Here is a 9,872-nt window from a genome sequence, read left to right on the forward strand (position 1 = left end):
GGCTGGAACATGAAACAAGGAAGGCTGCAGAACGAGCTGATGGCATGGGGGTGGTCTAGAGTTCTATTTTGGACATGTTAGGGTTCAGATGCCTAGTAGATATCCAGTGGAGGTGTGGAGCAGGCAGTTCTGGAAGAAGGTCAGATGTGAAGCTGCAGATGCCATTAGCTATTAGTATTTGTGCTGTAAGGGGAACACACCATATGAATGGTATTGAAAGCCATCTGCCTCAATAGGATCATGGAGAGACAGAATGTAGCCCAGACAGAGAAGGAAGCCCAGTGGGGGCTCCAGCAAAGGGAACTTGAGGAGTGAGGCATGGGAGGTGGAGCCTGCAAAGGAGCTGAGTTAGAAGAATCTGAGAGGTCGGACAGCCCAACGTTGCCTAAATCAAGAGGCGAAAGTATTTCAAGCCAAGAGGGTGTGCCGCCAAGTCTAAAGCTGCTGAGTTGTTGAGTAAGAGAGAAGTGATAATGACCTTGATAAATGTAGTTCCGGGAAGTGAGGTTGAAAACCCACCAGAAACGAGCTTTTGACAAAAAGGAAAACTTGTGAGGACAGATCTTCCAGGAAAGAGAGGAATACCCAGAAATGTCAGATAAAGTCCATCAGGGGCACTAGAAATAGAAGAGGTTCGCAACCTGGCTGAATGTCAGAATCACCTAGGAACTTAAAAAATAGAACAAGTTTCTGGTCCCCTCCCAGATTTACTGAACTTGTAGGCATGGGAATTGGAATACATGTATGTAAATTATTTTTGATTGTCGTTAGTTTTGAATTTAGTTTTTACTAATGGAATCTATGTATTTTATAAAAACTGTTTTTTTATTGAAGTATAATTGACAATGGAATCTGTATTTTTTTAAGAAGCTCCATCAGGGGGGCGCCTGGGTGGCTCAGTGGGTTAAAGCCTCTGCTTTCGGCTCAGGTCATGATTCCAGGGTCCTGGGATCGAGCCCCACATAGGGCTCTCTGCTCAGCAGGGAGCCTGCTTCCTCCTCTCTCTCTGTCTGCCTCTCTGCCTACTTATGATCTCTCTCTGTCAAATAAATAAACAAATCTTTAAAAAAAATTAAAAAAAAGAAGCTCCATCAGGGATGCCTGAGTGGTTCAGTGGGTTAAGCTACAGCTTTCAGCTCAGGTCCTGATCCTAGGGTCCTGGGATCAAGTCCTGCATCAAGCTCCTTGCTCAGTGGGGAGCCTGCTTCTCTCTCTGCCTCTGACTGCCACTCTGCCTGCTTGTGCACACTCTCTCTCTCTGACAAAGAAATAAATAAAATCTTTAAAAAATTAAAATTAAAAAAAATGAAAGCTCCATCAGTAATTCTGATTTAGCTAATGAGACAAGGTGAGCTGGGCAGGAATAGTCCCACCCAATAGAAGAAATATCTTCTCCTGGTTTGGGTTGGGGGAGGCAGAAATTTCAAGTTTTATGTTTATCTCCCCTAAATGTTTTTGTCAGCCTTTAGAGCTTGCTATCACTTGTCTTCTGCTGAACTTCAGTAGAACACAAACCGAATATTTTTTTTTTAAGATTTTATGTATTCATTTGAGAGAGAGAGAGGGAGAACACAGAATGGGAGTGGGAAGGAGAAGCAGACTCCCCACTGAGCAGAGAGCCTGATGTGGGTCTCCATCCCAGGACCTGAGTCGAAGGCAGACACCTAACCAACTGAGCCACCCAGGTGCCCCCACAAATTAATATTAACAGAAAAACTCAGACACAGACTTCCAAGCTTAGACATCCTGTTCCTTTTCATGGATAGGAGGGCTCATGACTGTGATTAGAGGTATTTTTTTTTTGGACATTGAAATTGGGTTCTGTACTAGATAGTGGAGCTGTTTTTAGCAATTTTGACAGTGTTACGTAAATTGCAAGTAGACTTTTAGGCACTTACTCTACCATCAGAACAAGTTTGAGAATGCTTGAGAAAAGCCTTGAAATCTTCATTTACTCTCCCTGTCCCTCTTCCTCTCTTATTAAACCTCTCCCTCTGCTCTTCCTCCTCTTCCCCCCTCACTCCCTAGTTCCCTCCCCACCCCACCACCTCTTTCCCTCTCTGCTCGGGTTATTAGTTTCCTCAAGGGATCCCTGAAAGCTAAACTTGAGTCCCCCTTGAGTTCAGCTGGCAGGAAGAAAATCCCAAAATGGAAGTAATTTGATATGTCTGGAAGCAGGAAAAACAAAATTTAAAATAGAAGCTTCCTTCCAAGAGGCAATTATAATAATGTCTTACCTGTATATGTCACTTTACAGTTCACAATACATTGTTATGTTTATGACTTCATTTGATCTTTATTATCACTCCTGGAAGAAACTATGCTCTTACCAACTTCCCACGATTAAGACAAAACAAAGCAAAACAGATGAATAAATGAAAGCTTAGAAGGATTAAGACCCTTTCCAAGATCCATCAGGTAAAAAAGTACAAACTTCTAAGTGACTTGCTCACAATCACAGAGTAAAAAAGTCCATGAGCTCAACAATGAAAAGGAACAGACTACTGATACTTGGAACAGTTGGGATGACTCCCTAGGGAATTATGCTGGTGAAAAAAGCCAACCCCTAAGGTTTACCCTATGATTTCATTTATATAAAATTTTTGAAATGACTAAGTTTAAGAAACACAATAGTGGTTGCTAGGGGTTAGGTATGCTGGAACGAGGTAGGGCAGGAGGAAGGTGGGTGTGGTTATAAAACAACACAAGGGATTTTTGTGGTGACAAAGTTGTTCAATATCTACACTGTGATGGTGAATATGGAAACTTCACATGTAAGAAAAATGCATAGATCTAAATATACACGCACATGAGAACAAGTAATACAGGAGAAATCTAGTTAAATGGGCTCCATCATTGTCAACATCCTGATTATAAAATTTTACAACAGTTTTGCAAAATGCTACCACTGGGAGAAACCAGGTAAAGGGTAGACAGGATCTCTCTGTTTAATTTCTTACCACTGCATGTGAATCTATAATTATCTCAATAAAAACTTCCACTTAAAAAAGTGAATGATGGGCGCCTGGGTGGCTCAGTGGGTTAAGCCGCTGCCTTCAGCTCAGGTCATGATCTCAGGGTCCTGGGATCGAGTCCCGCATCAGGCTCTCTGCTCAGCAGGGAGCCTGCTTCCTCCTCTCTCTCTCTCTGCCTGCCTCTCTGCCTACTTGTGATCTCTCTCTGTCAAATAAATAAAATCTTAAAAAAAAAAAAAAAAAAAAAAGTGAATGAGTCAGGGTGTGTCTGTTTCTTGCCTGTGCATTATTTACCTCCCCAAAGAGGAATGGAATGACACATGACCTTGTTTTTAGAATCCCCAGTTTGATTCAGTACTCTTTGAGTGACTGAGTTGGCCATGGGGATATATCCAAATTTTACCCTGATTCTTACATCAGGCAAGGAAATAGTTTCCCCAGAATGATTAAACTCCCAGAGTGTTTCCTATGTCGAGCAACCCCAATTTATCTGAGCCAGTTATATCGGTGCACACACACTCTTGAGTTTTCCCTGACTTTCTGGGCTCAGCTGCTGGTGCGGGACAATGTTAAGAGTAGAGAAAGGAGTGGGGTGGGGCAGTGGGGGTTATGGTGAGGATGGTGATATTCTCTCTGTGATTATGTGTACACTGGAGCCCAAAGGGGAGGGTGGGCCTCTGATGTCTACCTATTCCAGGCCTCAGATTTTACTTACCCTTTCCTTCTGTTGCTTAATTTCAGCTGTTTCTTTTTATCCTGCTGTGCCCGCCCCTGCTGTCTTTTGTCTCTTTTTCTTGATTTTTCCTTTTTCTTCTTTTTTGCTATATTTTTCTACTATGACCACATTTTAATTAACACTCAGTTTTGTTTTGTTTTTTAAGATTTATTTATTTGTTTAGAGACAGAGTGTGCACTCACCAGTGGGAAGGTGGGGCAGAGGGCAAGGGAAAGACAGTCTTCAAGCAGACTCCACACTGAGTGTGGAGCCTGATGAGTGGCTTGACCTCTTGACCCTGAGATCAGGCTCTAAGCCAAAATGAGCAGTCAGAGGCTTAATCAACTGAGACACCCAGGCGTGCCAATACGCAATTTTAAAATATTAAACAAACAGTAGCAAGAAAGACACTGACAGCTAGTACACGGCTTGCCATAAGGTCACATGGCTTTCATGCTCGTCCACAAGCGTCTCCACTGCAGCAACAGCTTCCGGGTGCAGGAGTGTTTTGTTGAGGGTAAAAAAACACAAGTCCCAGCCTGGGCTCCACCACTCATTTGCCACTTGACCTACAGCACTTCATTTCCTCAGCTACAAAACCAAAGGGATGGACTCAGAATTTCCTCTCTAAATCCCTCAAAGTTTTTTCTGAGTTTAGAGAAACAAGCCTTCCTGGCCAGGCGCGGCAGAGTGCTGAAAAAAGACGGGTGAATGTAGGTAGAGAGTGAGGCTTTGGAAGGTTGCTTCATTTGGAGCCCTTCCCAGAGGCTGGGTATTCCTGTGGGCCAGGAAGTCGTGATCCAACCATGTGCCATCAACCTGACGCTGTAATTCCACTTAGCCTCAGCAGCAGGCAAGGCGTGTAGGCATCGGTCCACAGAGAGGGGGCGGTTAATCCGGAGAAGATGAGGGATCTGACTTGAGCAGGATGACTGTCAGACTAGAAAGGGAGGTGATTTGTTTCAGGCATATGCATAAAGGTTTAGGTAGGGTGATTCAAACAGTGTCAGGGAGAAGAAAGAATCGGCTCTCATTAGGGACAGAGGGAAGCATAGAAAATGTAAATAGGAGTGCCTGGGTGGCTCAGTCCATTAAGCATCTGCCTTCATTTCAGGTCATGATCCCAGGGTCTTGGGACCCGGCTCCCTGCTCCTTGGGGAGCCTGTTTCTCCTTATGCCTTTCACCCTGGTTTGTACTCTCTCTCTCTCCCTCTCTCTGTCTCTCAAATAAATATATAAAATCTTAAAAACAAAATGTAAATAGAGTCAAGCGGTGGAAAATACTGAAGAATGAAACTGCCACTTCCAAGGTCGAGTCCCATAGCAACACCAGGACATACATTTATTGTGCTCTCAGTATGTGCCAGGCACTTTCATGGGTGCTGCCTCATTTAATCTTCACCGCAACCTAACAAGGTGTTAATATCAGCATTTCATACCTGAGGAAACGGACACTTAATGGAGATTAAGTCACAACATGGGACCTTGCCCAGAACCACCATGGAAGCTGGGTTGTCTGAGTCCTAACCCTAAATGCCCAGAACAGCTGAATGCTTCTTTTTAAGTACTTTTAGCAGCCGCTGAGCTACTACCTGCCCGGAAGTCCCCAATCTCACCTTGCCGCTGGCCACACTCGTCCGTATGCTAATGATAGCTCCAGGAATGCTGTATTGTGGGGCTGGGGGCGGGAGCTCCGGCCCAGGTCTTTAGTCAGAAAATCCTGAATGTGCATCCTGACCCCGTTGACTTGGTGCCTGTGGGTGAGAGGAAAACTTCACGAAGCTCAGTATTTCTTTAAAGCGGGAGTAATACTACTAAAATTCTAGAGTTGTTGCGGGGATTATATGTAAATAAATGAGAAGCTCCATGCTTAGCACATTACAGATGCTTCATATATGAAAGCTATTAAATTATATTAGTGTGGGGAAAAAAAATTATATTAGTGTGAGCCCAAGCAGGGGCTCTCCAGCTTGGTTGCCCACTGGAACCACCTGGGTAGCTCTAAAAACACCTGCGCTGGCTCCACCCGCCCCCGAGATTCTGGTTTGAAAGGTGTGAGGTACAGTCTGGGCCTGGGAGTTCACAAACGCTCCAGGTGATCCCAGTGTGGTTTGCAAGACTCGAGCTCTTGCTTCAGAATCAACTGGAGGGTATGTTACAACACAGTTTCCTGGGCCCCATCCCCCCCTGAAATCTTAAACCTTTCGGACCACCTTCACACCTTCCAGCTACCTTAATGAAAATCACATTTTTAGGGAGTCCCTATCACGTGCTGAACATTAATACGAGCTGCTTTACGGGTAGTGTGTCTCCTTGCCTCCCCAAAACAACCCTGTGATTATTTTTCATTGTACAGAGGAGGAGTCTGAGGCTCAGAGGCTAAATGGCGTGTTCTAGGTCCCACCGCAGCTCAGACGACAGAGTCAGTTCGGGGTCTCTTTTCCTCCTAAAACAACTGTTCTCTGATCTTAGGGAGACCTGCAGGCCTTAGCCTCTTCTTTGTCCCCATCTCTCAGCGATCATCCTCCCTTCCTTCCTTCTTCTCGATCTTCCAGCCACAGTAAAAGTAGAGGCTGAGAATTTGCTTTTCTCACAAGTTCCCAAAGTGATGGTGATGCTACTGAACTGGGGACCCCGCTCTGAGAGCCACTAGCCCTGAGGTGGGGAGGGGGTTGAAAGGTGAAAGAGCACTTGTTTTAAAATCCCACACCCAGGGGCGCCTGGGTGGCTCAGGGGGTTGGGCCTTGGCCTTTGGCTCAGGTCATGATCCCAGGGTCCTGGGATTGAGCCCCGTGTCAGGCTCTCTGCTAGGCAGGGAGCTTGCTTCTCCCTCTCTCTGCCTGTTTCTCTGCCTACTTGTGATCTCTGTCAAACAGATAAGTAAGATCTTTTATAAAATAAAATAAAATAAAATCCCACACCCAGAAATCACAGTAGGTCTTGAGCAGCTCACAAATTGTTCACTCCGAAGAGCAGAACAGGGTTCTAAGCTTGACTTTCATCACCTGATGAATGAGCTGGTCATAGCTGTTGGGAGATGTGATTCAAGTGTCTAGGATCTGCCGGGTGGCATCGAGTGGGCAACCGGGAGCCCTTCTAGTAGTGGCAGAAGGGTCACCTAAGACCCAATATCTGTGGAGCAGGGAGTCCAATTGGGAAATACAAATCCTTCTTACAAATCCTTCACACATTGCTAGACAAAAAGTCCTGCGCTCAGCAGAGATTTTCTTCAGTGGCCCCATTCAGGGAGTCCCATACAATGGCCTCTCTCTCGAAATCTGTACACGTGGGTTCGCTTTTATTATCCCTTCCTGCAATGTTTGCAATTTAAAAGTGATAGGGAGCATGAAGTTAATCAGAAAGAATTGAATTACTTTTAAGGGTCACTGTCTAGAACTAATAAAAGTGCCTTTCATTGTGGAGGAAGAGAACTGAGCAAGAAATCTTCAGAGTTCTTGGGGGTAGAGCCTTCCCTTTGCTCAGTTTCCTTGTTAACTCAAAAGCACTGTGGGATTTAGAAACAAACTAGCCCAGAATGGTGTTTTGGGGGGGGGGGTTGTCACTGGAGAGGTGTGAAGGAGGGATTTAAGAAAGCAACCCAGGTGGGGCGCCTGGGTGGCTCAGTGGGTTAAAGCCTCTGCCTTCAGCTCAGGTCATGATCCCAGGGTCCTGGGATCGAGCCCCACATCGGGCTTTCCGCTCTGCAGGGAGCCTGCTTCCTCCTCTCTCTTTCTCTGCCTGCCTCTCTGCCTACTTGTGATCTCTATCAAATAAATAAATAAAATCTTAAAAAAAAAGAAAAAGAAAAAGAAAGCAACCCAGGAACCACTGAGGTCAGTGCAGAGGCCCCTGGAGTGATTGAGATGAGCACCCAGAGGGCTTGAATGGGGCAAGAGGAAGCAGAGATAAAAAGGAGGGGCTGGACAGGAGATTTTGAGGAAGAAGAATCCGCAGGGCCTGGTGATACACTGAATGAGAGGGGTAACAGGGAAGGAGAAAGCTCTAGCATGGTGCAGGATTCTAACTAGCGTGGCCCAGCTGGGAGTTTAGAAACATGAGTGGCTTTGTAGGTAGAGAAAATAATCAGTTTTGTTTGGAACATATGTATTGGAACATGTATTTGGAACAGCCGAGTGAAGATGCCAAGTAGCTAACGTGTATTGACCAAATATACTAGATACTGTGGGAAGGGCTTTACTAACCTTGTTTCTCAACTCTTCTAGAGAGGTGCTCTTGTTTTCAGATGAGACAAAGAATGACTGGATTAAATAAATGGTCTAAGGGAGGTAGTGGGGCTAGGACTGAAGCCCAGCTTCTGAACTAGAGGATAGGGTGAAGAGAGGTCTCCATGGAGACCAGAGATTTGGCAGCCATTGACAAAACAGGCTATCTCTAGAGCCATGGTGGTGGAGGGAGGCAGTGCTCTGAGGAGAAGGAATCCACGCAGGCCATTGAGACCGCCTAGTCAGAGAGCCAGGAGGAAAATCAGAACCAACTGTTTCCTGAGAAACCAAGCAGAAGTCAGTGATACACCTATGAGAGACTATGTAGGCAGGGACAAAACAGTGGCCATAGCATTGAACAACTTCTCATTGGTGACCTTTGCCAGGGTAAGTTTCAGCAACGTGTGGGTACCTAAAGCTACAAGATGATTGCCAAGTTGAAAGAGGGACTGGGAAAGGAAGAGGAAGATACTTTTTTTTTTTTTTTTTTTTTTGAGGTAGTGGCTTAGAAGAGCAGGAAAAAACCAAGGCTTTACCTTGAGGAGAGCCCATGAAAAGGTTTCCTTAATGAGAGAAGGTTTGAAAAGACAATTAAAAAACATATATATATATATAGATAGATAGATGTATATGTATGTTTATATATGTGTATATATAAATTTAGTCATCTAATCTTTTATATCTTGAAATCACTGAAGCATGCTGAAAAGTACAATGATATAATGAACGTCAAGGCATTCTCCACCCACCCTGGACGTATCTTAAGGTTTTGCCACATTTTACATACATATGTACATTCTATGTTTAAAAAAATAACCATGTCATGCTTGAGTTTTCAAATGGTGGATATTGTTACTAGCCTTCTTAGAGGCCCCTGAGATAACGATCTGATTTACTTTTACTTCTTAAGTGCCGAGGCCCTTTGCCTTTTGTGATGTCTGCAGTACTAACCTGCTTAGGAGGGTGGGGAGGGCTTGGTTACCTCCGTCTAGCAGAGCTGGGTTACACCCATATTCAAAAACAGGATTAACCTGTACATTTTTTTCTTTCTGCTTATTCTTCTCAAGCTTTTAGAATTAAAACCACATAAGCCTCATACTGACCAGAGTACAGACTTTCATTTATAATATGAAGAATTTATAGCATGGTGACTATGGTAATAATAATACATTATATACTTGAAATTTACTAAGAGTAGATCTCAAGTGTTTTCACTACACACACACACACAATAGTAATCATGTGAGGTTAGGTTATTAGCTTGATTGTGGTATTATTTCACAATGTATATGCATATCAAAACATCACATTGTACACCTTAAATATACACAGTTTTTATTTCTCAATCATACCTCAATATAACTAGAAAAAATAAACACATTAATCTCATAAAATAAGCAAAACTGTAAAACATATCCCTATCTTTTTTTTTTAAGATAGTAGTATAATATAATGTAATATGGGGATTGTACAGTTTTTGGAAGTCTGGAAAATTCTTCTAAGAATATTTCAAGTAACCATTTTCCCCAAACAGAAGTATCTTTATTAATTTTACCAATTTTTTAAAAATATTTTATTTATTTATTTGACAGAGAGAGATCACAAGTAGGCAGAGAGTCAGGCAGAGAGAGAGGGGAAGGGAAGCAGGCCCCCTGCTGAGCAGAGAGCCCGATGTGGCATAAAAACAGACACATAGACCAGTGGAACAGAGTAGAGAGCCCAGATATGGACCCTCAACTCTATGGTCAATTAATCTTCGACAAAGCAGGAAAAAATATACAGTGGAAAAAAGACAGTCTCTTAAATAAGTGGTGCTGAGAAAATTGGACAGCTATGTGTAGAAGAATGAAACTTGAAAATTCTCTTACACCATACACAAAGACAAACTCGAAATGGATAAAAGATCTCAATGTAAGGCAGGAATCTATCAAAATCCTAGAAGAGAACATAAACAGTAAC

This window comes from Mustela putorius, unplaced genomic scaffold, assembly GCF_011764305.1.
Source record: "Mustela putorius furo isolate JIRA1106 unplaced genomic scaffold, ASM1176430v1.1 tig00000228_pilon_pilon_pilon, whole genome shotgun sequence".
NCBI lineage: Eukaryota > Metazoa > Chordata > Mammalia > Carnivora > Mustelidae > Mustela > Mustela putorius.